A 26,405-nucleotide genomic window follows, 5' to 3' on the forward strand; every position below is an offset into this window, starting at 1 on the left:
GTCTGTGTGTGTGCACATGTGTGTGTAGCTTGGCAAATACTGAAGATTGCTTTTCAGAATGGTTACCTCCATCCCCATTTCATCAAGGAGCCCGGGCATGTTCCTCTTTTCCCACAGCCCTGCCAAATATAGATGTTATTCTACTTTGTCATATTCTCACAGCACTTTTTTCAGAGTTCTCATGTATAAGGGAATTCTTTGATATATGGCTTCGATACTGTTGTGAATTTTATCTTATTTTCCATTGTATTTTCCAGTTATATTTTACCTATGTAGAAAAATGCTCCTGAGTTTTTGTGATTTGATCTGGTATCTAGTAAACTTTATAAAGTCTCTCATCATTTCTAAATAATCAATTCTGTGTGTTGTTTTTAAGTATAGTGTCAAAGAGAAATTGTTCCCCAGACTTTTGATTAAAATGTCAGGGTAGATTATTTTATGCAGATGACTGCAGTAGGAGGGAGAGAATTCAGTACAGAACTGAGCTCAACGTGCCTGTGCAGAGGTGACCGGTGTTTTAAAGAAAGAACAAGGGAGGCAGGAGGGGACTAGGCGGAGGCTCCAGCTAAGTCAGGAGAGTGGACGATCACGGAGAGGGTGGGTGGTGGTGCTGCGCCGTCTGCGCCTGCGCACTGGTGCTGTCCGCCGCTGTAAGCTGCTCTCCCGCAGAGACTGGGAGGCAGAGGCTCCGTATTCCTGGCTGGTTACACGTCACGGGGTTGGCCTCCAGGTCCTTGAGAAAGACATTCCTGGGTTGTAGAAGATGCATCTCAAAGGAACTGAGACAGGATTTATGACTGCACGTTTCTATAGCAAATGCTCTGAGAGAAGGGAGGTCAGGTTTGGGTGGAACAAACAGTAAACCCTTTTGGCATGCGGGGCCTTTTCAGTCAGGAACCTATGGAGGCCCAGCCGTCACCCTGGGGAGACAGCCTTGGGCTGATAGAAAGTATGCTAGTGTTTGTTCAAGTGTCTTAGTGTGGGGCAGACAAAGCCGTTTGTGATGAGAGTTCACAATTCTCATAGGCCAAGGTCATGGCCAGGTAGAGAAGAGGGCTCAGAGGAGTCTGACCAGAGTCTTGGTACATGGGATCATCTGCAAATCACAGTTTGTGTCATCCCTTCCAAGTCTTACACCACTTATTTTTTATATTTGTCCTGTGTGTCAAAGCACCAGTCAATAGCAGTCACCCTTTTTCTGATCTATATTTAAAAGCCAATGTGTCTAAAGTTTTTACATCAAGTAAGATAAGATGTTTTCTGTAGGTTATGGAGTTGTCTACATTTTTTAGTTTCCTAAGAGGATTAAATAATAAATAATTGTTGAACTTTATAAAGGTGTTTTCTGACTCTATTGAGTTAATCCTAAGGCTTTTTTCATTTAATAATGTGGTGAACTACATTCTTAGATTTTTCCAATGTTGAACCATCCTTAGAAAGCTCAGATAAACTCACTTGATCAAACTATAAGTTTTAGATATCTTCTTAGATTAAGTTAACTGACATTTTATTTGGGATTTTTGCATGAGTATTCAGAAATGAAATGGAACTATAAGTATCTTTTCTTGTACTACCTTATCCAATTTTGGAATACAAGTTACACAAGCACCATAAAATCAATTTGGCAGCTTTCCATTTTCTAGACTAATTTATATAACATAGAAATTATCTATTTCTTGGAAGTTTTGTTACCTGTCAAATTGAAACCTAAGGATTATTTCCAGCAGGGGATGGTCTTTAGTTTCCATTTCAAAATTTTAAATTTTTCTTGTTCTGTTCAAGTTTTCTATTTTTTCTTGTGCCTATTTTCACATGCTATATTTTTTCCAGGAATTTACCTATTTTTTCCAGCTCTTAAAATTTATTAGAACACTGTTGTTCATGGTATTCTTTAAAAAAAAATCTGTAGTTTTCTATCTATTCATTTTATATATTGTTTATTTACATTTTGTCTTTAATTCTTAATTCATCTTGCTAAGGTTTATTTAATTTTTTTCATAAAACCAACTTTTTGTATGTTATTCTCTATTCTTATTCTCTATTTCATCGATTTCTGGAATTATCTTTATTATTTTGCTCCTTTTTGATTTGTGTTTGATCTGTTGTTCTTTTTAAAAATTTTCTACATAGAATATTTAACTTGTTTGTTTGCAATCTTCTGTTTCCTAGTAAATGAATTCACACATCTTTCCATAGTACGGATTTCTCGGATTTTTTAAATGTTGACTCATAGAGTCTTTATTATCATTCGGTTCTAAGTATTTCATTACTTTAAGGATGTTTACTCCTAAATTCAATCTTTATTTAGAAATATATTGCTTAGTTTTTATTTCTTAATTCGAAGTTTATTTCACTGTGGAATTTATGACGGCTTCTTTTTGTCTAAAACATTGTCAGTGTTTTTGTGGATATTTTATGGGTGCTTGAAAATAATGTGTTCTCCCTGGTGCTGGGGAAAGATTTCAAGCTTAATTGTGTTGTACAGCTCTTCTGATTAAATTTGACAAATGCGTTTTCCTTGTTCCCAAATCTGTTTTTATTTTATTGTACTTGTTATAATTAAGAAATTTATCAAGTAACCAAGTGAAATATGACTAGCAATATGTTTCCACGAAATCAAAGATAAACCCTTTAGACAGACAGACAAAAAGCAGTCTCTCTCCCTGTTCCCCATCGTGGCACAGGATAGGGGTGCAAAGGGGACCCCATACCCCAACACCTGTGGGGGGGAGAGTAGAGACAGACTGACCAGGCAGCCGCGGTATTGGGTCAGCTCACGGGCCAGACCCCCGTGCTCCCCAAAGCTGGATGCTCCCTCAGACCCTCCGGCATCAGCGGAAATGAGAATATTGCCGTCCCCCGCACCGTGGGCGCGCCCAGGCGGAAGAAATCCCGGGGAAAGGTCTAAAAGTGCGGGAATGTGAGTTTACAAAAAATACCCTCTGAGATACGGGAAACTTGGGTCGTGGGACTCAGAAACACATTGATCTGGGCATCAAATATGAGCCCTGCCTTGGCGTCTATGGCCCGGACTTCCGTGTGCTGCCGGGTGCGCTTCCGGGTCGCAGACTAGAGGCGCCCGCAGGCTGCAGTCCGACGGTGCGCGGTTCCGGCGGAAGCATGACGGCTCCTCACCCCGGGCAAGTACGTTCCCATTTCTGTCCAAAAGGACAATAAAAAAAATTTGCGGTGAAACAAATAAATAAAAGAAAAACAGATAAAAGTGACTTGCTTTATTCATGAGTGGATTAATAAAATGTGGTATATGTATACCATGGAATACTACTCAGCTTTAAGAAACAATGGTGATCTAGCACCTCTTGTATATTCCTGGATAGAGCTGGAACCCATTCTACTAAGTGAAGGATCCCAAGAATGGAAAAACCAACACCACATGTACTCACCAGCAAATTGGTATTAGCGGATCAACACCTAAGTGGACATACAGGAGTAACATTTATCGGGTGTTGGGAGGGTGGGAGGAGGGAGAAGGGGATAGGTCTGTACAACCACAACGAGTAAGATGTGCAACTTTGGGGGATGGACACGCTTGAAGCTCTTACTCGAGGGGGTGGGGGGCATGGGCAATATAAGTAACCTTAACACTTGTACCCCCATAATATGCTAAAATTAAAAAAAAAGTGACTTGCTTAAAAATGTATATGAAATTCAGTGATGCGGCATTAGTGAGATAATTGTATAAAGGCTGGGAGAAAAGTGTAAAATCTAAAAAGATTCTGAACTTAGATTTTTTATGAATGTCCTTAAGGACTGGCTCACCTTTACGGAAAACAAATGATACATAATAAAGAATGCATTCTGGGTGTGGTTTATGCAAGAAAAATGACTCAGGATTCCAGTCAGAGCTGAGGCATTGCATTAGAATATTCCCTATTTTAATTTATTATAGGTCTTAAATTGAAATGAAATATTTAATGTATATGTGTTTTAGTATTTTATACTTTCCTACTTTTAGTTTTTTGATTAACCAATTAAGTAATCATTTTAACTGTTTAGATAAGGGGGCAGCTACTACATATGCGTGAATATTAGTGTATGTGTAGAAAAGATTGTTGGTACATGGCCTAAAATGTTAGCAATAGTTAACAAACTTTTGTGGTAAAGTTATATTATTCTTGTAACTAGAGGGAAAAGTTTTTCAATCGAAGAAAATAAGGAATGCTAATACGGTGAGCAGTAGGAAAAGGAGGAGCTGGTGGACAAAAGCAGCGAAACTCACGGTACTTTACAGATCTGAAAGCGCTTTTATTTGGTATTCACAAACCCTGAAGTGCAGGCCAGTCCAGAAGATCCTTCCCTCTTTCTTTGTAACAAATGCAAAAGCAGGATCTGAGAAGATGGGGGGCCAGCCCAAAGTCCCCGTCTCAGTTATCTATTACCCCACAGCAAACCGCCTCAAAACTTAGCGCCGTGAAACAGCAATTTATTATTATTTCTCACGGCTTTGTGGGTCGACTAGGCTCAGCTGGGAGGCTCTCACTTGGGGGTCTCTCATGCAGGTGCCGTCAGGTGTCAGGTGGGGCTGTGGCCATCTGAAGGCCCAGTCCGCTGCCTTCAAGACGGAGCACCTGCGGGGCTGGCAGTAGATGCTGGGGCCTGGGCCAGAGAGCTCACATGAGCCTCTCTCTCAGCACGGGGGGGTCAGATTCTTAGCGGCAGACGACCACTCTAGAGCCTTCCAGGAGCCTTGGGCCAAAGCTATCAGACTTCTACGCCAGGGTCCCCAAGCTATGGTGAGTTGTATAATTATTTCATTATATATTACAATGTAATAATAATAGAAACAAAGCATACCATAAATGTAATGCACTTGAATCATCCTAAAACCATCCCTTCCCACCCCCAGTCCATGGGAAAATTGTCTTCCATAAAAATGGTCCCTGGTGCCACAAAGGTTGGGGACACTGTTCTAGGCTGTCCTCAGAAGTTCCAGAGCTTCATTCCCACCATGTTCTGTTTGCCTAGCAGCCACTAAGACCGGCCTGGATTACAGGGGAGGGGACTTAGAGCCCTCCTCTTGGTGAGGACATGAACGTCAGGACACAGAGGAGCATGTGGAGCGAGAGGTGCTGTCGAGGGTGTCTTTGGAAAAGAGAACCCACCTAGTCACACAGCTAAAGATTGCCCGGCATAGGATGACGTCTGTGTTCTCGTTCCTGGCAAACACCACCTCTCAGTGAGATTTACTGATGTGAATTGCATCACAATGTCTGAAACGATATGCATCTGGTAATGATTTTATTGAAAATAAACAATATTTGAGGGCAGTTTCCCTTTCAAATGTAGCATCAGGACTGGCGCTTAAAAGATTGCAAAGCCAACTGGAGCCTATTTATACTGTGTCAGGAGGCAGCAGTCTATTTACTGCCTATTATTAGCGGGGCTCAGTGGGTTGTGAACTGAACTGTCACTCCACGACTCAACTGTTTCTTTAGAGTAGAAGTCAGTCTGTTTTGGTTGCTGGTAATAGAGCTGTTTTCCTAGACATAAAATAAGACCTAGAAACTGTTTCCTATATTAAAGTTGTGAATTGCTCAGAGCAGCTTCCTGCCCCTCCAGGAAATCTAAAACAAAGCGCTGAGTGATTTTTATATCCTCCTTCTTCCCCCAGAGCCCACAAAAATTATTTTCTTCTCTTCTATCTGTTTTCTTTCCCCAGACCATAATTTGCAGTGGAAGCGTCTGGGGCACCCAGCTCACTGGAATATTCTGGAAGGCAGGGAGGACAGAATGTGGCAGTGCAAGGTCAGAGGTCATCACAGGTACTAAGGAAGTCATGGGCCTGCGACAATTGAGTGTTTTTTGCTTTAGAGAGGCGTCTATTTGCTTTGTTCCTCTTCGGTCTTACCATGATTAAAGACCACTTTCAGTGAGCAAAACCAGAATCTTTTTACAGATCTCACTGGTAAGAAGTCTCGCCAGTCATCTGCCATATTCTCTAGGACTTTAAATCATACTCAATATTTGTTCTATTCGTTACTGTTTTGGGTGGTTGCTGGATACTGGTTTGCCAATTACTTTTATTAACTGTTATTAGAATTAGAATTTCATAGTGGCTTAAACTCTATGCATGATTGAAAAGTAGCTGGATTCTTCCTTTGTCCAACCCCAGCTTGGCCAGAGCTGCCGTAATGGTGTCCTCAGCTGGCCTGCTAAGGACGCCTCCGTGCTTCCCTCAGACCAGCTGTGTCCCCTGCTCCTCGGAATCCACGGAGAGAGATGTCTAGGAGCGAGCAGGAAGTGTCAGGAAGCTGCGCTGCCCTGACCACCAGGAAATGGGCTTAACAGAATGAAGGGTTTGAGCCAAGTAGGTTTCCTTTTTTGGTGCCGGATGGAGTCACTGTAGGGAGGGTAAGAGACTGAGATCACGGCAAGAGCTGTGGGGAGCCAGAGGGGTCATAGAGGGAGGGCAGGACTGTTGCTGGGAGTTGGCGACACTATGGCAGACTGGGCTTCCCGGGGTCCCCCAGGTGCAGCCGTGCCTCCAGCACTGTCCTAGCAATGTGCAGGGCTCAGAGACAAGCCCGAGCTGTGGTTTGGGGGTTCCTTTAAGCAGCTGCTCCCTCTTGCTAGTGTCCCTGAGCTCTGCAACCCCTTTTCCTTGTTTGCATTGATCGATTTTTAGCCTGTTTATTCCTTGGTTTATTCCTTTTTTTTGGCCTCTTTTCCCTCTTGTACTGCCGCCTCCATTTCTGATCTCCCAAAAAACTGCCATCAGAGACTTCTTTCTGCTGACATTTTTCTGGATGCAGTATATTCTATTGATCAAAAATGATGGCAGCTCTTTTGAAAAAGCAAGCATGTTTCTTGCTTAAATAGCTTAGTGCCTGGACACTCAACAGTTTTTCTAGAAATGGATTTCAAATGGCTAAATTGATTAGCTCCTGGAAGCAGCTCAGCGCTGTGGAGGGTTATGTTACTGGGATCTCACTGCTTCGGGGGCTGGCTCTGTAATTTGTGACCTGTGGTTTGCTGTAGGCTTTGCTGCTAGAATACAGATGAGGCCACATTGACATTTATGTCCAGACTCTAATGGCCCCACTGGCACTTCTGAAATGGATCCAAGCCCTTTCTGAATATCTTTCTGCTCAGAGATTCCCAAATAAGCCTAGAGGTGTGTATGCAAGTCCGGGATCAGCCCAGCTTGCCACACAGGTGCCTGCTCTTCTCGATGGTGGAGTCGACCACCCCTTGCTATAGGTAGTGGTGGTTCCTCAGGAGGAGGAGGACATGCAGCCAAGGGTGTCCCACAGAGAAGCTGTGTGGGCCCCAAGGGCAACATCTCCTTTCAAGTCACCCTTGGACAAGTTCCTTTCAATTCACACTCGGACAAGCATCTTCTACCAGGTGCAAATGGTATCAAGGTGGCTGTGTTCATGTGGTGCCCCTTGTCACCGCCCAGCTGGCCCAGAGCTGGCTTTCAGACTCAGAGCTGCAGATCCAAACTGCACCCCAGCGGCCTTGGAAAACCCCAGTGAGTAACTGGGAGTTCTCTCGTTAGCTCCCGTGCAGAGTCCGATGTTTAGTGAAGTCTGAGCAATAACAAATGTGCTCATTTGAAGCTTAGATATATATTGTTACAACAATGACCGGGACAATCGTTTTCGACTTGGACCAAAATAAGATTTTTTTCATGTCGGAGTATTTTTACCATTGCCATTGTTTAGACTTGCTGGCACATGGGGAGGATCAAAAGCAGTCAGATTTTAGTGGAGTTTATTATTGTTTTTCAACTTGTTTCAGACAATCCCCAGCTGCCCTTATTGTCAGCACCCGGCAGGCCCCCCTGTGCCTTGGGGACGTGGCCTCCTGCTTTGTAGAAACAAAGGAACAAACAAATCAACATGAACCCGCTTGAAGGAGCTGGTGACGACAAGATTGCTTCTCAGTGTCCTGCCTGAAGGGGGCCTGTCGTTTTTAGTGTGTGTTTGTTTTCCAGAACACCAGGGTCTAAAAAATCCTTCCTGAACCTTCCAGGGATAATGCCACAGACTGTTGGCCCAAAGTGGTCACCACAGTGGCTCTTGAAATCGTCCCAGGAATTCCTTGTGACAGGTCTTCAGAAGAGGCTCCAGGCTCAGTTAATGTACTTTCTGCAGAGTTGCTGAAAGGCCTCATGTGACTGAACCCAACTGCTGTCCCCTCCCTGCCTCCCTCCCCGAAAACCCCAGGCCAGGTGTCCATACCTCCACAGTCTTTCCAGTACTCCCAAATCCCCACAAAACAGTAGCCTAAAAACTAGTCATCATTAGTGGCATATTGAATTTCTTTAGAATTAAAGCTAAACACAAGCTGGAATAAATTGTTCTAGTTTGGGAGACAGAAAAATAAACACCCAAGATCAAACTTTTTTTAAAAAAATTGAATCAGTTATTATTTTCCAAAAGTTGCACCAGAGGCCTTTGGTGCATAGAATAATAACCCCCCCCCCAGATGTGCACTCTCTAATCCCCGGGCTGTGAGCATGCAGGAGGCCGGGCTGGACTTCGGAGGACAGGGGCCAGCCCCGGGACCTGAGACCCCTCTGCCACAGGCAGGGAGGACACGGCCCTGGGAGCAGGAAGCCCGGACCACAGAAACAGCTGCACCTCCAGGGCCCCAATGCTGGGTCAGTGTCCCCAGGGTCCCTGGGTCCTTCCAACCTCACAGCGCAGGGAGTGAGCTGGATGGAAAGCCTCCCATTCCAGCCACTGTCTCTGCACTGCGGCTGGGACCAGTTTCCAGGGAGGGGAATGTCCTCAGTGGCTGGCAGTCTGGACAATGCACCAGCGCCTGGGGCCAGAGAGGAAACTCGATCTCCGTGAACTGGGAGTGTGGGACCAGTTTGGAGACGCTTGCCACCGTTCAGGTTAGATATTTTATACCCAATACGCAGGGTCATGTCAGTTGCCTGTCGCTGCCATGACAAACTACCACAAACTTAATATCTTAAAATAACACAAACTTACTATCTTAACAGCTCTGGAGGTCAGTCTGACATGGGTCCTACAGGTTAAGGTGTTGGCAGAGCTGCGGTCGTCCTGAAGGTCCAGGGGGAATCTGTCCCTTGCCTTGTCCTGCATCCCTTGGCTCATGGCCTCTCCATTCTACTGTCTTTGTCATCACTTCTTCTCTGACTCCTGCCGCCCCTTATAACAACCCCGTGATGACATCAGACCCACCCAGATGTCCCAGGATAATCGCCCCTTCTCGAGATCCTTAGCTTGAGCACATCTGCAAGGTCCAAAATATAAAGTAACATATTCAGAGGTTAAGTTCCAGGGATTAGGATGTAGACATTTGAGAAGCAGGGTGGTAATTCTGCCTGTTATTAGGCTGTCTTGCCATTTTTAAAAAATAATTTAAAATTTTGGATTTGGCTTGTTCATTTCTCTGTGTTTCAAATTAGAGCAATTTGTTCCAGTTTATGTTTAGCTTCAGTCCCAAAGAAATTTAATATGTAACTAATAATTGCCGGTTATTAGGCTAATATATCATTTGGGACTTGGCTCTACTTATTCACGGAACTAAAAGGCAGTGGCGAATCTGTTTGTTATTTTTATTTAGGCTCTGTGTAGGATTTTAAAAATGATTTCAGGCTGTTTGCAAACTTAGAATGAATAAAATTAAAACCCAAATAAGACTCAATTAAAGTGACAAGCAGATTTTACCAGGCACCTCGGACACAGACTATGGACATGGCTTCAAGGGGCTTTGGCTGGCTGGTTGTTGCAGTTTGGATTAAAAGAGGAACCGTTATATGTTCTGGTCATGCCATCTGACAGAGGGAAGTATGCACGAGGTTGGAAGGGAAACGTGTGCCCAGCCCCAGACTCTGGGGGTGCCTGTGTGTGTCCCTCTCGTGTGTTCTCAGGCCCCGCCGGGCCTGCCTGCAGGGACTCATTGCAGGTAAACCCACCTGTCTCCCCGCTGTTCCCAGCTCAGACCCTCCTCTAAGCTCTCTTCCGAGGCTGCCCCAGCTCCCTCCTGCTGGCCCTTGTCCAGTGTGACAGAGCAACACGCTGAACCCTCCTGACCTCCTTGCCGCCTCGCCTGGCTGCACTGCCCAAGTGGGTCCAGCACCTGCCCCCAGCCCCGCTCTTTCCAGTGGGGGCCCTTCGTTCTGCCAAAGCCCCCTGGTGGGGTTGGAAGTGAAGGATGGGAAATTGTCATCTTCCTGGCTTGATGTGGGTTCCAGATCCTTCCCTGCGAGCCCCGTGCTGCCTGGCAGTGCCTTGGCACCGTGCCCAGGGCCCTGAACAGGTCCAGTGTGCAGGGCAGAGCCCCTGCCGCATGCCTGCCTGCCGCCACCTCCCTCTGCCTGCGCTGCTCCTTTTCCCCGGCCTGGCCCGTGCCCTGCCCAGCCCACATCCTCGCCCTCGACCCATGACTCGACCCATGCCTCCCCACAGCACCCTGACTTCAGGCTGCCCAGTGGCTCGCATCACACCCAGGTGCGCTCATGCCCCCCCACTCGCCACGCTGACACCGAGGGGGGCCGCAGGGGGCCCCCGCCAGCACCGCAGCCCCCGCCCCCACTCCGTCTGCGGCTCTCGCCGCTCAGGGTGGACAAGCCGCTGCCTGCCCCCCCCCCAGGTGGCCCCTGCTGCTCCAGGCCTTTGCTTCTCCCCCATACCACACCCGCGTCCCCCCCGGCTCTCTCTGAGGACCCCACATCCGACTCCACAGGGAAATCCCAGACACGGGAGGATCGTCTCCTTTCGTCCCTAGAACCCAGTGTTTTTGTGTCCTCACGTGGCACCATCTGGGTAGTTCCTCTCACTGGTTCTCCCCGGCTCCCTGGATGCAGGGGAGTGTCCTCGTCACAGGGGTGGGCCTCGGCCAGTCCGTCGAGAGGCCTTAAGTTCGAAACTGAGGCTCTCCCACAGAAGAAGACACTCTGCCACATCAGCGTCCGCCTGAGTGTCCAGTCTGCCGCCCTGTAGATTTCGGATTTGCTAATCCCACAGTCACATCACAAATAAACCTCTTTACGTGACACACACATGCATGCATACATGTGCGTGTATGTGTGCATATGTGCGTATAGACAAAGGCTGATTTATATCCTACAGGTTGTTTCCCTGGGCAGCCGGGACTGACACGCCAGCTAAGCCCAGCGTGCACACGCTGGCGTTGCCTTTTCCACGTCCTGCTGTTTTTCTTGGGGTTAGTGATGGTCTCGGTTCTGTTTGCCTGGTTTCCGACGTAGGCAACTCGACTTTATCCCCACACGCCCCTTGTTGCACGCCTCGCGTCCGGGCTCTTGCACCCCAGCGTCCTCCCACCCCTGCCTGGTGCCCCTGCAGGGCTGCCCTCCCAGGCCCCTGGGGCTGCTCTGTCCCCCTCTCTCGTAGGACACCCCCCTCCAGGACTCCGTGCCTTCTCTCGGCTGCTTTCCTCCCTCGATTCAGTAGAGCATGTGCTTCACAGGAGCTCTGCAAAAGGCGACTATAAAATAGACTTTCTGAGATCTTTAATATCTGAAAATATCTTTTGCTCCCCTCCGGCTGAGGGCTGTGGAGTTCTAGGCTGGAAGCTCCCTCTCCTCAGAGCGTCACGGGCATTGTTCTGTTGTCCGCCAGCTGCCAGTGTCGCTCTCGACAAGTCCCAAGTGCGTTCTGACGCTGGATCCTCTGTAGGCGCTGTCCCTCCGCCTTTCTGAAAGCTGGGAGGTGCCACTTTTGTCCGTGAGTTGGGAAATTCCGAGGCAACGTGCCGGGGGATGTTTGTACCCACTGTGGGGGCCTGCCTGGATTTTCCCGTCTGGAAACCCACGTCCTTCCGTTCTGGACTTTCCTCCTGCCTTCCTTCGGTCTCCTTTTAAAACAATGTTTTATTGATACGTGATAATCGTGCATATTTATGGGGTACACGTGATGCATGCGTACAATGTGTCACCATCAAAGCTGGGTAATTGGGTATCTGTCACCTCCAACAGTCTTCATGTCTGTGTTGGGAACACTTCAAATCTTCTCTTCTGCTTTGTAATGTACAATAAGTTACCATTGACAATAGTCACTCTGCTGCGCCATGAAGCACGGGAACTTATTTCTTCCAACTAACTGTGTTTTTGTGCCCATTAACCAACCTATTTTTTGAAACTCCCACTATTTGGGTGTTGGCCCTCCTGAGCTGCTTCTAGAATTCTCTTATCTTTTCTCCCCTGACTTCCATCTCTTTTCTTTCCATGTTGAGCTGGGATTTTGTTTTCAAATTTTAATTTCAAAATGTTTACTAAGTGTTAAATTTCTACCATTTTTTTAAATTCCAAAAGCTTTGTTGTTCTGTTACATTATTTTTTTAAAGCATTATATTTTTATTTCATTGAAGAATTGCTCTTTAATCCTTCCTAGTATTTTGATAGTTTTATTTTTATTTTTTAGAGTTTTTGTCTCCCTGCATATTCTAAAAAGCTGGTGGTGCAGGGGAATGGGGCTTGGTAAAGCACTCGTTGTGGGTGTTCTGCCCAAGCTGCTCAATTTGGGGAGCTGCCTTCTCATGTCGATTCAGGTTTCCAGACTCCAGCAAACTCATTCCGGGAAGCGCAGAGCCTGAGGTTCAGGAAGATACGTGGCCGCAGCTGGGTGGATGCTGTCTTATTCTCCTGCGTGGCTTCAGGACAGTGCCCCTGCCCTGGGGGTGCTGGTTCCCCAGTCCAGAGACCTGCTTCCACTCTCTCCCGGGACGGAGGTGGGGTCAGCCGGCTGGTGGGGGCAGGGCAAGGAGATCTGGGGGTCTCTGAACTTTTAATCGATTTTCACCCCATCCTCCCCCAGAGCTTCCATGGTGCAAATCCAGCTACTACTTAGTTTTCCTCACTGACAACTGAGGTTTCCCCGTTCTCTCTCTGGATGGCTCAGTTACAACTGGTGCCTCTAGTCTTCAGCTTGCAAACCTTTTTTGCTATTGTTTTCTGTTCTATTTGCCTTTGGAGATTTATGACTAAAGAACAAATAAAACAAACGATGAAAGTAAACACCTTTGTGACATTTTAGTGGGGTTTCAGGAGGAAAACGGGGCAAGTGCACGCGTGCAGTTCTGTGACTTTTACGGGCTGCCTCCCTCGCCCACCACCGCACGCTCAGCAGCCCCGGCCTCCCGAAGCTTGTGCCTGGGGGTGGCCCCTGAAAGGACCCTGTTCCCCGCAGGAGAGCACTTTGGGACAGGGAGTCGCTCTGGATGCGAGGAATTCTCATTCCACCTTTGGGTGCTGGTGGCTGGTATCTGGGAGTCAGAACCTCCTCCTGTGCTGAGTAGCCATCCTGAGGCTCCGAATTAGCAATGGCTCAGAGCCCCCCACTGCTCCTGGGAGTTTGCTCCCCCTCAATCCGACCAGTTAATGTTCGATGCCTATATTGGGCCCCTGACTACGAGGGCGCCTCCCCGGATGTCTAGTGGGCTCAGCCGTGTCCCGAGAAGCGAGGGTCTGCCTATTAGTGAGAACGGGTCCCTCTCTGACTTAGGGATGCTGGGCGCCGTGAGCATCCGAATCAGAGCGGGCTGACCTCCTCGCTGCTGTGCCCAGGGCGGGTCCGGGCACCGGCCTGGCCGGCTGCACCCCTGCCTCTGGGTCCAGCCCGGGGGCACCGACTCCCATCCCCTCAGGCACTTCTCTGTGCCCTGGCGTTGGGCCCACAGGGGGCGTGAAGCGCCCAGTTCAGAGAGGGCAAAGGCAGCTCATGAGATGATCGTGTCTGGCCTTGGCTCGACTTCATTGTAACACGTGGAACTAAATTCCAAGCATGTAAGTTGTTTCTTGGAAAATCATTTGTATTCTTCCAAATCATGATCTCAAATCTACCCACACCTTGGCTCTTACTTAGTGTTTTCTGTGGTCATCAAAGTAGGTAAAGAGCGGCATAATAAGGGGGCCTGTGGGAAATGAATTTCATAATTTTCATTTTAACTGCTGTACAGAATTTTTAAAAGCTAGCTTTATGGATATATGATTTACATAGAATGAAATTCACCAATTCTAAGTGTATGCATGATAGTTTCATTACAACGGTATACAGTCATGGAACCAGCACTACATTCAAGAAATAGAATATTTCCAACCCTGGAAAAGTCCCTGGAGCCTCTGGTCAGTTCCCCCTTCCCTCACAGCCCCCCCTCTGCCCCCAGACAACCGCCCGTCTGCTTTCTGTCCCTGCAACTTTGCCTTTTCTAGATAAATGGAGTCATAAAGTCAGATAGTCTGGGGGCTTCCGCTTAACCAATGTAATGTTACATGACTGTATACTGTTGTCACAAAACTATCAGTGTATCAGAAGTATGTTTCTTTTATTTCCTTTTTTCTTTATCTTTCTTCGTTTTTTTGTTTGTTTATTTTTTGTTTCTTTTGAGACCGGGCCTTACTCTGTTGCTTGGATTAGAGTGCACTGGCGTGATCATAACTCACTACAGCCTCAAACTCCTGGGCTCTAGCGATCCTCCGGCCTCAGCCTTTTGAGTAGCTGGGACTACAGGTGTGCACCACCACACCCAGCTAATTTTGAAAGTTTTTGTAGAGCTAGAGTCTCACTGTGTTGTGCAGGCTGGTCTCAAACTCCTGGCCTTAAGTGAACCTCCTACCTCAGCCTCCCAAAATGCCAGGAGCTGATGTAAGCCACCATGCCCAGCCAGAAGTGTGTCTGTTTTAGGTAATGTTCCATTATATGGATATACCACAATTAGGTTTTCCATTCATCAGCTGACAGACATGTGCTTGGTTCCCATCTCTGGCTATTACAAATGAAACTGCTACAAACGTGAATACGGTTCTCTGAGTGGATCCTCACGGGCTCTCATTTCTCTTGGGAAGCACTGAGGGGCAGGCTCCCTGGCTAATGTGGTCAATGTGTGTTAAAATTCATAAGAAACTGCATAACTGTAAAAGTCATATAGATGACACATGTGGCTATTCATAGTTAAATTAATTTAAACGAAATGAAATTTAAAAGTCAGTCCCTCAGTTGCAGTAGCCACAGGTCAGGTGCTCAATAGCCACACAGGACTAGCAGCTATGCGTGGGAGAGCAAGGGATTTTCCGTCATCCCGGAAACTTCTATGGGACAGCGCTGGTGTAGCATTTAATACCTTGAGTTGCAGAATTTGATTTGGGTGCAAGGTTTTTTAAGAAGCCGTGGATACTCTTTCTCACTGTGGTTTTACATAAACAACAAGGTCCTTGCGAATCTAGGTAAGAGAGGAAGCGCCCATCCCGTGTTAGCTTTGCAGAGCAAGTGTTTGCAACAGCCCAGGGGCCTGGCATCCTGAAGAAGTCATTGCTCATCCTGGGGCGGCCGGCTGTCCATGTGGAGAAGCCACCCACGGGGACCTCATGCCCTCTGGTCTTGTGAAATTCCTTTAAAGGGCTTCAAGATCCAAGGGCTCTGCAGAACAGAGAGGGAGCTCTGCTCTTAGCCGGGAAAATGCCAGAGGCTCCGTGGAAGGTACTTAAGGAACAGGTTGGAGCCACACTCTCAGAATAAGTCCCCTCCCTTGCTTTGCAGATGGTCTCTTCATTCCTCGCTGATGACAAAGGGTGCAGAGCCCACCTGGCAGCGCAGAGTACTACGGCTCGGCACTTCCAAGGACTCCAGTTCCAGCGTCCTTGGCTCTCTTTGAGCAAAGACTGTGGGATTTGACAACTAGAATTTCTTTCTGACTGTGGCCCAAGTGGGCTAGTTTCACCGTGGCTTTTCCACGTGTGGTTCTGATTTCCTGCCAGCTGCGGCTGTGGTGAGGGATCCGGACCCAGGACAGCCGGGGCGCTGGCTGTGGGCAGGGCTCGGCGTCCTCGTGTGTGGTCTTTCCCAAGCAGGGGAGGCACACCGCTGAAGAAGGGTTTTGTGTTACCGCTGCGGCAATGTTGCATTTTGTGAAAGAAAGTATTTGAACCTCCGACTTGAACAAAGCCAGCAAAACAATAGTTCCTCTTGTGGTCTTAGCCATTAATCTTCTTTTATGCAGGGGGGCATCAGATGCCTTAAGGGTGTCTTCATTCGGCCTGGAAAAGACCCAGTGGCCCTAAAGGGTCCCATTGTTCCCTGACACAGTGGCTGAGGGGACCGCACTGGCTTTCACAGTGCCAGAGCGAGGAGGCCACATCTGCAGCTGGTCACGAAGAGACGTGGCTGGGATCTTAACATCGGGAGAACTCGCTGGAACAGCTTCATGGATGTGATTCCTCCAAGGAGGCTCCTGCACCTGTCACATGCTTTCCTGCCACCCCAAATGAAAAGAAATCAACGCTTTTCACGGTAAATCTAGCGTAATGTCCTGCCCACCCCAATCCCCACTGCTACTCCATGGTTCCTTCCTCTCTTCCCCATTGGTGGAAAGGTGATTTAGGGCAGTAGGGCCAGGGGGCTCTCCTATGCGAGGGGCCCAGAACCGTCAAGGGGAAGACGTGTGTTGTGGATACTCCACATGGGGCACTGAATGGCACGGCCAGCCTGCTGCTGGGGCTTGGCGGGAGGGAGGGCAAGAGCGAGGTGCTGTCCCTCTGGGAACTAAACTCTTGATGGCCTTTTGAGAACGGGCTCCTGGGGAGGGGGCAGGGAAAGAAAAGACACATGGGATAGAAAAAGGAGCTGTTAACACGTTGGTGAGTATCCCTGACTCATCTCACGGCGTACGGGCACTCACACAGTGTTCCTAAGTAGGATCCTGAGATTCAAATTTATGCCCTTTAGTCTTCTCAAATTACAAAACATCACAAGCTCATTGCAGACAAATAACAGGGAGTGTCTAAAGTCAAATCCTCCTCTTCCCTGTGACCGTGAATTTCTTCCAGGTCGTATTGTGACGCCGTCCCCTTTGTAACCTTGCTGTATGTCCTGTGTTCTAAAACACTAACCTGTTTCGCAGCCATAGCCATTTCACCACCCGGTTATCCCACGGAGTTCCTGTTCAGATTATTTGTCTTACTGTTTTTAATTTCCGAGAACTGTTTACTGTCTTCTCATTGATCATTTTCATAGTTGCCTTTTCTTGTTTAATGAATGCAGTATTGACTCTTAAAATTCTCCACAGGTATTAATTAGGCTTTTAAAAAACTTTTTTTCTCTTGTGTCAACCATTTTTCCCTTACAATCTGTTTGCTGTGCCTGCCACTTTCGGGCAGTTGGTTTTCCCTGAATGTCTTATGATTCTTGTTTGTGGGTTTAAGTCTCTAGATGAAGATCTAGATTTAATCAGTGTGTGCACCTTCTGAAAACATGACGGCCCCTGCTTCAGCTCTCCGTTACGGATCAATATATCCCAGGAGCACAACACTCGGCTGCATGCTTGGGGGTAGCTTGTTCGTGGCTGCAACAAGGCGATGTATTTGCCACTAGGGGCTTCTCTGTAGTTTGGGTGGACAGAGAAGTGGCTGGCGGACTGGAGAGGCTCTTCGGTGAGGAAGAAAGAGAGGAGGCATCCCAGGAGCGAGTGGGTTAGTTTCAGGGTCACGAGGAGGGTGTGTTACAACAACTCCGCCCGCTGGGCCCCACCTGCTGAGCTTCTGATCCAGAGGGTCTGGGGCAGGGCCTGAGAATTTGTCTTTCTGACGTGTTCCCGGCGGATGCTGATGCTGCTGGTCCAAGGATGGTGACCAGAGAGACACTGGGTCAGGGGACCTCGGGGCTGTGCTGACCCCGTGTGCTGGGTGCTGGCAGGAAGCTGCCTGGGGCAGCCCCCCCTTGCATGGACCTGATGCTCTCAGGCGGCCACAGACCTGCGGCAGACCCACCTGCAGCACAGTTCCGGGCCCTTCTAGAACCCGGCTGCCGACTCAGCCCCCGCCTGCTCCTGGCACCAACTACTTTGGAGTTTGAGAAGTTGCCGAGCCTGTGCAGCGCCAAGTGGTCTGCCCCCTCTCCTGTAGCCTCTGTTGGGCTGTGATTGTTTCGGCTCTGACCAAATTTCATCACTGCCATCCCTCTGCTTTACATCACTCACCGATGTCCAGGACGTCCCCGTGTTGCTGCCGCCCTGCCCGGCTTCCCGGCATTGCCGCGAGCATCTCCTCCCCCCCTTCTAATGTTAGTGTGCCATTTCCAAATGTGCCTGAAAGTAGAGAAAATAATATAATAGACCCCTGTGTACCCATGGCTACATTTGAAAGGCTTTTGCTATTTAAATATTTCTCCTGTCCTTTAAATAAGATTTGGAGAGGAAGGCTCATCAACCGAGAGTTTAATCTGCCATCTGGAGCTGGTACCCCTGGCTCTTGGGATCTTAATTATTATGCAAGCTTGCTTATAAGTTTCCATTCTCAGTGTTCCCGTGAACCGAGTTATTCTAGCCACATTGTGTTTCTAGAAAGTATTACCCATGTAGCACAGTCAGTTCTCGATTCATGAACAGCCATGAACAGAGCCAAGCATGTGACAAAGGAAACCAAATGGATACAAGAAGCACCATCTCCTCCACCAGCCCCACAAACCTTTAAACCTGAATACAAACATGAGTCCAATCGTGGATATTAGCATTAATATCGGTCACGTAGGAGGTCGGTGACTTGTTCATTTACAGGTGAAACTTTTTCCTATGCTTACCTGGTGTCTCCAGCCAGACTCCTCCACCTGTCCCCAGCAGGCAAGCCTGGGCCGTGTGTGGGGAAACTTCCAGGCGAGAGTGATTTACGAAGGTGGAGACCGACCGTGTTGACCTTATTGAGAGTCGATACTCTTCTGTATATGTAAGAAATGCGCAGCTGGACAAGGACAGCGGCAGTTTAGGACAAAGTTTTCCACAACCCCTGGTGTGTGCTCTTGGGCACGGCACTTAACCTCCCTAATTCTTGACTCTCTCACCTGTTAAAAGAGAACCCTAATGTCCACCTCACAGAATTAGTGGGCGGATCAAATAGGATCAGGCACGAAAATCTCACGGGGCTCTACCTGGTGCAGCACAGGTGCTCGATGGAAGGTCCCCCCTGCAACCTGGCCTGTGCCCTGGTGCGGTCACTGCACCTTGCGGTGCCAGGTGGGAGCCCAAGAAGGAGTTGGAAGTGCTAGAACCCTCTTTCCCATGCAGGTAACCAAGGACGAGGAAGACTTTGGAAAGCTTTCCCTGCAAGTATCAGTCAGGACACTTAAAGTTATAAATAACAGAGACCCAACTCAGAGTACCTGAAGCAAAAAGGAGAAATTTGTGGCTCTGGTGACTGGAATGTCCAGGACATGGGTTGGATCGAGGGGCCTCCTGGGCCTTAGCCCATCTCTCTTTCTGTCCCCGTTTCTCAGCCCAGCCTTCCCTTCCTTTTCCCAGTGCGATCTCACAGCCCTGGGCTGGCCTTATTTTCAGGTGTGGTCTCACTGCATGTTCCCCAGGTTTTCATCAGTCTCACGGATGACAACTGCAGTGGAACTAGCGGTTCCAACAGCGCTCCGGAGTTTGGGATCATCAGCTTGGCTTGGGCCGTGTGCCTGTCGGCAGCAAGAGGGATGGAACGCACCGGTCAGTCAGGCCTGCAACTGACCGGCCCGAACCACAGGGCTGAGACTGGAGTGTGTGTGTGGGGGGTCCTCCCAAATGGAAATTGACATGCTAAGGTCGGAACAAAGGGGAGTGGATGTCGGGCAGGCGAAATCAGAAGATAAAAGCTGCACTGAATGAAGGACTGTGCAACTGAGCACGGATCTATAGGGCAGATTATTATTTCCAAGTTTTGAAGAATGTGTCTTTGATAGTAAATGGAGTGAAACGTGTTACAACATCTTTTTAGGTTCCGTGAGGTTCGTTTCTGTGTTCCTTTCTCCTGCGCAGGTTGTGCCTGACCCTGTCACCAAAAACAGGCCAAGAACTTGGGCTAGCAGGGAGCTTGCCCACTGCCAGGGAGAAGGGCAGGGAAAGGCCACTGGCTCTCAGCTCCCGGGCAGTTGGCTCGTAGTTTCGATAGAGAGCAAGTTAACGTTCAGATTCGGATGGTCCAGCAGAGGGCAAAGGGAAAACTCAGTGGTGGGAGAAGGTGATGATTATTGGGACAATGACCTTGCTTGGAAGTGGGTGGGACATTCAGTGGATGTGTGCAGGGTGTTTCATTGTTATGTTAATTATTAGGGATGCTGAACATTTTCTGTGCGTTCATTTCTTGGTGTTTGAGTTTTCTGTTCATTCCTCTGCTCGCTCTGCCCGCTAGCGTCCGTTCCGATTGTCTACGTGGGTTGCGTAGACTAACCCATCTGCCCTCTGTTTGTGCCGAATGACAAGGCTGTTGTTTCCCTGTTTACGCTGTTTATTTGGCCACCTGGATGGTGAACTTAGCTACACTGGATAAAACAACATCCAATGCTGGAATGCTTTTGCTGACCTGCTTTAATTTACAGTTAAATTTATACATAATTTCTAATAGATAATTGTGTTCCTGAAGACCTTCAACCGTGAACAGGCCCCAAGCAGGCACCGTTGTGGGTTAGCAGTTTGTCTTCAGTGCCCTTTGGTCCATCCAGGCACTCTGTCCAGCCTGCCTGCAGCTTCTCAGGCCAGAGCCACGGGAGGCTGGAATATACGGTAGAAAACTGGACCTCACTGCTCGGACTCTGGGGCCCTCGCCTGGGGGCTGAACGAACGGTGCCCCCCAACATGCCCCTGCCTGAACCCCTGGCACCGTATGTTACCTTATGTGCAAAAGGGGACTTTGTAGATATGTGAGATTAAAATAAATGGCCATCCTCGATGATGCAGGTGGCCCCAGTGTCACCACAAGATCCTTAAAAATGGAAGAGGAGGAAGGACAGACCAAAGTGCAAGAGGGACTCAAGCCACTGTTGCTGGCTTTGAGGACAGAGGACAAGGCTGAGGGCCAGGCCCACTGTGGCCCTGAGAAGTGGAAACAATCCCTGCCCACAGCCCGCAGGAAAGTGGGACCCTCCATCCCACGGCTGTAACAAACCGGATTCTGCCACAGCCTGAATGTGCCAGGAAGCAGACCTCTCCCCCTAGAGCCTCCAGACTCAGACACGGCCTGCCCATACCCTGATTTGGGCCTCATGAGACCCTAAGCAGAGACCCAGGCAAACCCGCTGAACTGCGGCCCTGTGGAAACTGGGGATAATGAGTCTGAGCTGTTTTAAGCCTCAGAGTTTGCAGTGATTTTACGGCAGCAAGAGGAAAGGAACACACCTGGGGTCCTGGCACGGAGCTTCTCCGGACACAAAACACCAGCGCTGCCCTCCCAGGAATCCGCTCACGCTGCCAGGCAAACTCCACTGAGCGTCATTCCCGGCGGGGTCTCCTCTAGACAGCGCCACGCCCTGCCTGGGCCGGCACCAGAGTTTTCCGAGCACAGGCGCCAACAGCGCCGTCCAGAGTGGGGCGTCTGCTGTGAGCGGGGTGCAAAGATGTCCCTCCAACTGCCGCTGGTGGATTTGTCTCGACAAGCTCGTAAGTTGTGCGGAGGACTATTTAAAAAAAAAATTAGTTTTAAGGCTCCTGGGAGAAAGCAGGTTTTAATAGAGGAAGAGCGCTCTGCTGGGGCTGGGGCTGGGGCTGGGGCGGGTCTCATCTGCAGGTTTGCCTGGTCCGGCAGTCGCAGCCCCGAGCCCGGGGGTGTGTGCGGGAAAGCCAAGGGCAGCGTGGGCAGAGCCCGGACCAGCACAGGGAGGACCTCGTTATGGATGCTGAGCACGGGCTATCATTTCTCGATCATTGCTTTTTTTAAAAAAAAATATGAAGCTATTATTGTCCAATGCAGAGGTGTATTAAGTAAATATGAAAGTGCATCTTCCCAATCTTACAAACCAAAGAGCCACTGTTACCAGTTTATGGTTTTTCATTCCAGACATCTACGCATACAAACCTGCTCTCTTGCTCTTTTGCTTTCTTGCACTCTTTCTCCATCCTATAAAGCAGTACTATAGATATTTCCCCAAGCTTCGAGTTACAAATCAACATTCTTTCAACAATTGCAGAGTTTCCTTTACACAGACATACTGGCCGGTCGAGGGTCATGCATAGGAGGTTGTGGTCGTGTCTCTCCACTGCACATGTGTGTGAGTGCACCTGCGAGAGGAGCTGCCAGGTCGCGGGGCGTCCGCATTCGAGATTAGACAGATACGGCTGGAACGCCCCCACCACTGCTCTTCTGAGCCTTGGCACTTCAGTTCTCTCCCTTTCTGACTCCCTCCTGCAGGCTCTGGGCGTGTCACTCCAAGAGTGCCTGCTGGGATCTCCACTCGGACTCTGCTCTCTCATCCTCTTAAAACCTCAGATATGAAGCAGATTCCTACTAAGCTCCAAGCTCCATCCCATTTCATCCCAGAGGATTGCTACTGCCACAGATTTCTTCCCAGTCCGATGTGTCACCATCAGCCACTAAAGCAGTCCTCGCTCAGCATGCAGGCTGGTCTCCAGGCCTCAGGACCCCATTGGAAAGGCTGTCCCCATGGGCCACCAGGCAGGGCACACCTGCTCCTGCTGCCGCTCACACGTCACCTCCTTGGCTCCTGTCCCCGCCATCCTAGGTCTGCACTGCCTGGCACAGCACCTGCCGGGCTGAGCTCACTGCGGATGGAGGGCTGCACATTCCGGGGAGGAGGGACCTTCTGTGATGGCTACTCCAGGAGGCCGTCTGCTGTCTTCTGTGCCGCTTCTTCCCTGCGGCCAGAAGGGCAGTTGCAGGGACTGCCCAGTGTGCATGTGCGATGCAAGAAATGGGAGGGAGCCCAGTGCCAGCCGGCCATGTCAAAGGGCTTCTCCATCCAGAGGAAGGTGTGTGCATGTGTGTGTGTGTGTGTGTGTGTGCGTGTGCTTTCTCACACATAAACTCCCCCTGCTTCTATCTACCGCACTTTTTCCCCTGCATGGGCCACAGGGAACATACCATTCTGTCCAGTCTCTCACTCCCCTCTGTGCAGTCAAGTGTGTGTGCGTGCGTGTGTGTGTGCGTGTGCTTTCTCACACATAAACTCCCCCTGCTTCTATCTACCGCACTTTTTCCCCTGCATGGGCCACAGGGAACATACCACTCTGTCCAGTCTCTCACTCCCCTCTGTGCAGTCAAGTGTGTGTGTGTGTGTGTGTGTGTGTGTGGTCAAGGGCAGTGGTTTGCTGGTGAATGTCAACCAACCACCTTCCTGGGGTGTGGTGGGGGAGCCCTGATAAGCGTTGCCTATTTGAGTAGTGTAAGCACTTCCACCCTGGCCAGTTTCAAGCTACCAGCATGCCAGCTCTGAACTGGGAGTTGGGAAGGGTGCACCCTACTCACCGTTACGCAGGATGCCACAACGCAGACACAGATGCGAATAGTCCCAGGAGCGCTGGAATATAAGTAAGATAAGCAGGAAGTGATATCTTTTTGAGTATGTATTACTATATTTTTAATGTGATCTAATTCTAAGTCTATATATTTTCATTTTTAATGATGGTTATGTGTAGCAACTAGCTTGCAGATTTCCTAAAACTGTCACAGCCAGGTCTCAGGAGCTCATAAAAGCCAGTGTGCTGCTGAGTGGCCCTCAGCGGGAAGCAAAGGCCTGAGACATTTCAGGCATTTTCTTACACATTTGTGCTCAGCAGCTCCGCTTTGTCCTGCACGGCCCTTTGGGGCTGAGTGGCAAGGCCTCTGGGCAAGCGGCAAGTGTCTGGCAGCCGTGTCTCATTTCTGCACCGTTCCACTGCAGAATCCTGCTGTTTTGGTTACGAGCCCTCCCGAGTGCTCTAGAACGAGTGCTCCTGGGAGGTGTTTGCTCTGCACGTTCCCCACAGCGTGAAGTGGGCCTCGATTCTGACGCACAGACCTATGCTTGTTGTCTTTCCCCAGTCTCTCGAGTGCCTGCACAGAGAGCTCTCCGTGGGCACTTTTACGGAAGAAAACCAAGAGGGCCGGTTTCCCTGACTCCCGGGGAAGCACTTACCCGAGACCAGGGTAGAAATTCCGCAGCAGGAGAGTAATCAGTGAAGAGTCCAAGTGAATCTGTGGAAGGTTTTATTTTCTTACATAAACTCCCTAATTTTAAATTCCCAGTTAAAGGGCTAGAAGATCTCTTTCCACTGATTAGAGGTCCCAATCCAGTTTTGGTGTTAAATCCAACCCACCCATTTAAGTCTCCACATTGGTGCAATTCGCAAATTCATCAATAGTAGCCGCGGTGGCAGTCAGTAGCTGTGTATGTGATGCAGGACCCCTCGGGCTCGCCCACCAGGGGCCAGGCAGCGGGGCTTAACTCCCCCCAGCCCGCCTCCGTCCTTTGCAGCGGGATGTGCAGCTCTCCGCTGGCTCCCCCGTCTGTGCCCGCGCCATGCACTTCCCTCCGACGCCGTTTCGAGACCCCCCTTGTCACAGCCCTCCAGGGAGCAGCTGTCACCAGAGGAGGCACGAGGGAGGAAACAGATGCATGACCCTGCCATCACCAAAACTCACATGCACACACACACACACACACACGCACATGCACGCATGCACACACACGCCCACTTATATAACCGCACCACTTGCAGTCTGTGCTCTAGGAAACCTTTTGGCCACCCCATTTTTTGCCGTCCTGCCGCTTACCTCTATTTCTCCTGCCTTGCCAGCTTCGCGGGGGCGTCCTATGACGAGTTGCCCTGTTCCATGGGAAGATGTTTACGTGTCCTGGGTAATATCTGGGTTTGAGTGTACATCGACCAGAGCAAAGAATCATGGTTTGAGCATCACTGACCAATAGTACCTGATCTTGACTTTACTTTATCTATTCGATAGTAGGACTCCCCGTCACGAGGGCGGAGCGTGTTCCTGCGTGCACACGCAGACGCACGACCTTCAGCAGAGGAGCTGTGCCATGGGGGAGGTGCAGGAGCAGGTGCCACCTGGCGGGGTCTTCTCACGCTCCCCAGGCTTGGGGCACAGGTGAGTTCCCTGGGAAGGCGGGGGAGATGGGACACAAAGCCCCGGCGGGGCATGAGTCTGAACAGGTAATGAGACGACAGCGTCTTGGTCACCAGTCTTATTCCGGGGCCACTTGGGCGGGCAGGCCCACCCCCCACCCCCGAGGGGCGCAGCCCAGCACCTGCAGTGGAGCAGGAGGTGTTGGGGGCAGGGCCGCACTTCCGTGGTAACGGGCAAATGACTGACAGCTGCTCTCCAGAGGGGACAAAACACCCTGTGGTGTCTGCCACTTTCCGCGGTGTAAACGCCCTCCCCACGGCTGGTGTCAGACTCCCCGTGGGTGTTCCCTGGATGCGGAGCTGGGAAGAAACGTGCGTGGTCAGCTCTCCTGAGCCAGAGGGAGGGAACCGCACACCGTGAAATCCGCACTCTCCAGAGGGCTGTGCCCAGCCGCGCGGTCGCCTGGGCCTTTGAAGTGGCTGGAGTGTGAGGTTCCCAAAGGCTGCGAGTGGAGGGTGGAGGGCGGGCAGTGAGGGCTGGAGGCCACACGGTGCCTTCCTGTGTCTGCAGTGATGTCACCAAGGTCACAGCATGCTGGGGGGACCGCGTTATCCTAGCAAATAGCGGGCGTGGAGCTTGGGGAAAGGGGACTTCAGGGGCACACCCCTGCGGACTGGTGCTGAGTCTCCTCCTGGGTGAGGTCGCGAGAAGAAAAGGCCGGGTGCTGCAGCCCAAGGCGCTGCAGGAGCAACCGGATAGGCTGCACTTGTGTTTGTGTCCCACGGGCCTCTGGGAAGCATTTGGTGACTGTACTACATGCTATTTTAAAAACTCTAATTCCCTAATAAAGAATTAGATAGAAGTAACTTGAATTATATGGATTGGCAATTTTTTAAAAGAATGAATACTTCCCGATAATTTCAAAATAAAACCTCCCGAATAAATGCTTCAAATGCCTGGAAAGGTGGCTCCTCACGCCCTTTGACCTGCAGCATGCAATTCGCGATCTTCGCCGTGCTGCACTGAGCTGCGAATGTGTCCGTGGGGCTGTGATCCACGGCTTCCATCACCAGTCTTTCGTTATCTGACATTTCCTGAGCACCTGCGGCCTGTCGGGGCCTTGCTCACGTCGACCCATGTAATACAATGGTCGGTACAGTCGCCGTGTTGGGAGACAGGCCCTCAGCGGCGCACACGGACCGGCAGATCCGCTCGAGGCTCTGGGCCCAGGAGCTGCCCGCACAGTGGCTTCCACCCGGCCCTCGAGCTCGGAGGGTGGACATGGGTGCCTCTGCTTGGGGTGGGCGAGGCTGGGGTCTCTCCCCCCGTTCCCGCCCTGCAGGTCCCCGCAGGCCGGCTGTGGCCCCAGCTGTGGGGTGTGCTCTTCTCGCCCTCCCCGTCCGCCCCTCTTCCGGCAGCTCTGGCAGCTGCCCTCGCTCCCCGCTCAGGGCCTGGGATGTGGTTGGTGGCCCCCGAGCCTGTGCATTAATAAACAGTTCCTCCGCTGTGTTGGTTTCCTATCGTTGCCGTAACAAATCACCACGCATTTGCTAGCCTAAAAGCAGTTCGTTCCCTCACAGTTCTGGGTCAGCAGTCCAAAATCAGCACCGCCAGGCTGCAG

This window comes from Microcebus murinus, chromosome 8 (assembly GCF_040939455.1).
Source record: "Microcebus murinus isolate Inina chromosome 8, M.murinus_Inina_mat1.0, whole genome shotgun sequence".
NCBI lineage: Eukaryota > Metazoa > Chordata > Mammalia > Primates > Cheirogaleidae > Microcebus > Microcebus murinus.